At 31.4% G+C, this 3,864-nt stretch overlaps 1 long non-coding RNA gene across 1 annotated transcript; it reads left to right on the plus strand.

The window, feature by feature from the left end:
• Window positions 1-453: 453 nt before the first annotated feature.
• Window positions 454-3,538, plus strand: LOC134699254 (uncharacterized). The gene is made up of 2 exons (XR_010103537.1): window positions 454-537; window positions 3,077-3,538. It is a non-coding gene; the product is annotated as an uncharacterized LOC134699254 (long non-coding RNA).
• Window positions 3,539-3,864: the final 326 nt, after the last annotated feature.

Genomic DNA, 3,864 nt, shown 5'->3' on the forward strand with positions numbered 1-3,864 from the left:
AACTGCTTTATGTATTCATTTTAATAGATTAATTCTCCAGTAAATTGTGCCCGAATATGACATATTCAAGAATAACAGTCGTAAACGTTGAAGATGAACGAATTCGAACAATTATTATGAGACTTTCAGGATCTTCTTTTACTTGCTATCTTATTCATTTCTTCAATGCAAACTATTGATAGACTTCCAGTACCAAAAGTGTTGAAAATTTCAGAATTAAATATGCAGTAAATCTTTAAAATGACTACAGTTCAAGGATAATAAAACACGAAAAGCTCGCTATAATTAGTATTACGAGCATTGGTCTACATTTTATAATATAATTTACAAAGATAATAAATCCTGATAGTAATTGTTGTATTTTGAACAACATTAAATGTCAAACCATAATAACCAAGGTTTTTTCTTCTATTACATTTGTACTTATATCTAATTAGACAATTATTATTTCATCAAATATATGTATATAAACCTTTAAAATTAAATCCAGTAGCATAGATTTGGACAGAGTTGTACTAAACACAGAACACAAGCAAGGTATCTTACTTATTATTATTTATCTACATTTTTTTTTTATAAACGACTACTATTATAGACTTTCAACATACACATTGCTAAGGGAATAACTCGACGAGATCCAAATTGTTTTTCACTAATTCCAAGATGACGTTCTGTAGCAGAGATTTTTATCATTATTGTTTAGACTAAATGCATGATTTGAATCAGATGAACATTCGTCTATTAACTTTTTAATGCAGGCAAAATACTAGTCTGGAGTATAAAATTTTTAATTCTGGTATCTTCGATGAGTTAATTTATACGTTAAAATAAACTATAAATCATGAATTGAAAGATTGGTTGAGGGCTAATCCAAACATTTGTTGGAAAGTTAAAATGTCTTTTATAGTTTACGTTCAAAGTAAGTTACACTGTGTCGTATATCCTTACTGTTTGACATTTTCTCAAATGTGTGTAAAGACTCTCGTTAATATATAAATGAGGTCTGAATGGTGATCTTGATTTTTTGAATTCTTTAAAGTTTAGGGCATTTTTCTGGATCCTTATAACGCTTATTATGTTACATTCTCACGAATATTATGTTGCACTAAATTGTTTATTTCTTAAATCAGTAATGTATTGTTTTGTTTCTCTTATTTTCAACACTTATTCTTTATACTTTTGCACCATTACTTATTGCACACTCAACATAGTTGCGTGACATGCTGTTATTCTATGTTTCTTTTTCTTCTTCTTATTATTTTTCTTCAACTTATTGTCCAGCTTTTTAAACGAAATTGTGTCAACCAATTTTAATGCAAATATACCATGATGTTCACCAGCATGTGCAGATTTGCAAACGGGGTATGGCATTTTCAAGATGGCTATTGTTACGATGGACTCTACTAAAATTAGAAAAAAAAATCAAAATTCTTAATCCTTCATTATGAGACCTAACTAAATGAATCTTTATGAATTTGTTACCTGTTATGCCTAGATGTAAGGAAAGTATTTTGAAACTTCTTAATGGCTGCCATTGGCCTGGAAACAGTGGGGAGGAAGTTTATCATTGACCCCATAGGAAAATACATTTAAACCTCATTGTCTTAAGGAATATTACACCAAACCCAATTAAACTACAGAAGGATGTGTCATAGCATGTGTCAATATTATATCTGTCTTTGTACTTGGAAATGATCACCGTTACCATGGAAACAGTAAATTGAATTTTAAAAATGGCTGCCGTTACCATGGCAATTGGGGGTGCCATCCACTATTGCGAGCGACAGCAAATCTAGCGTTGTATTTTTTGCTCATTTTGCTATTTTTTCTCTTTTCTTTATTTCAATAGACCATTAATGTCAATTCTGTAAACCACACCCAGACTCTTGTAAATAAACCATATCACATTAATTTTAGACTAAAAGATACAAAAAATTTATTGACAGACAAATGGAAATCAATGTCAGAAAAAAATCCGATAAATTTCGTTGATTTCGCTATACAGCTAAATCTTTGTAAGAATACAGATGAGATTATAGAAATACTTCTAATTGTCGCTTTTTCACCTAGTTTATGACCTTTAACATATGGACTTAATAAATCTAAGACAATGAAACAATTACTACTGGTTATTGATATCACTGACACCATTTGTATTTTTTTTTTCGTTGTAAAAGGCACGATCAATTTAAGTTAGAAAAATGTTGAGTTTTCTCAAATATTTACCGATACCATTTCGTATACAATAATGGTTTCCGTATAAATTTACGTGAAATGGTCTGAAAATGATTGACGAAGACAATATCATATTGTTAGCTTAGTAAGCAGCTCGTTCATTATCATTTAAGCTAGGTTAATCAACTATTAAAACTGTATCAACGATTTCATGTTTAGTATCTATATTTGACAGTGTAGAGTCACGAGTATGTATTTTAAAGAGTTTTTATTATCTCAAAAACCATGTTTAACCCCGCCGCATGTTTGCGTCTGTCCCAAGTCAGGAGCCTTTGGCCTTTGTTAGTCTTGTGTGTTTTTAAATTTTAGTTCATATAAATGTATATGTTTTGGCGTTTAGTGTGACGTACATTTTCAAAAGTACCCATTTTTCTAAGGGGCTAGCTGATTTTACGATCGTTTTTATGAACATTTGAATCAATGTTTGTACTTGTTTTATTTCCGATACAGCAATTTAAGCTATCATGTTTAAGAACGAGAACGTCATTGTTCTAAATGTTGGGGTAATTCCAAGCATGTTATTAAACACAGATTAGCATGAAGTCGTTAATGATAAAAACAAATACGAGAAAAAAAATTATAACTAAAGAAAAAACTTTCAAACAGTTATTTCAATTGCAAAACAAAAAAATAAAAAAGTATAAATCTGTCACAAGGCTGCGTAACATGGAAGCACACACAAAAATTATGAAACAACACTCGTTTTGTCCTTCTTAAGTATTTTTTTTATAAAGTTTGATATGACTTTTAATGATATTATTTTGAGCATTACCATATGCATAATTACTACAAGAAGGTCATTCAATGATGATAAATGTTAATATAATGCATTTTACTTCAGATGTTTCACACTTTAACGGCTGTATGTCTCTTAGTGCTAACAAGCGTCACCACGACAAGTGGTTGCAGACAATGTACAGTCAATGGACAGCAATATAGAGGAAATTCCCGCTTTCAGTTTACACAAGGCTGTTCGCGTTATAATTGTGTGTGTAACTGTGATGGTAGTTGGAACTGCCCTGCTGATGATACAACAAACATCTGTTCTGGATCAAACATAAGCAATGGCGGGTCTAATTCGAACTGCAGGACTTGTCGAGTTAGAGGACAAACGTACACAGGAAACAGTCGTTTCCAATATAACAGTGGCTGCTACCGGTTTAACTGCGACTGCAACTGTGATGGAAGTTGGAATTGCCCATCAAGCAGGACACAAAACATTTGCTGAAAAGTTATGTTTTGGACATTTAATCGCATTTGATTCAACTTAATTATAATATTGATTAAAGGCTGATCTAAAATGTTTCTTTGTTATACAACTTACATTATTTTCTAATCGTTCAACACTTTGTATAAAGTTATTAATAAAACCGATATTAGTAGAAAATCAGTCCCCGAGCTGGTACAATCGGCATTGTACTTCAGTACTGACAAGATGTATACCAAACCATTCCATAAATGTCTGTTTATAAATTGTGCGTTAATTCAGAAACACAGGTTTCAGACCCCTCGATCGTAGTTGGTCTTCTGATAGATTTAGGTTTTATTTCTAATACGTTTTGATCATGTATCTCTTCGACTGATTTGGTTCTTATAACCCCTGGGGTTTCTAATATTCAGCTTTGAGCT

This window comes from Mytilus trossulus, unplaced genomic scaffold (assembly GCF_036588685.1).
Source record: "Mytilus trossulus isolate FHL-02 unplaced genomic scaffold, PNRI_Mtr1.1.1.hap1 h1tg000050l__unscaffolded, whole genome shotgun sequence".
Taxonomy (NCBI): domain Eukaryota; kingdom Metazoa; phylum Mollusca; class Bivalvia; order Mytilida; family Mytilidae; genus Mytilus; species Mytilus trossulus.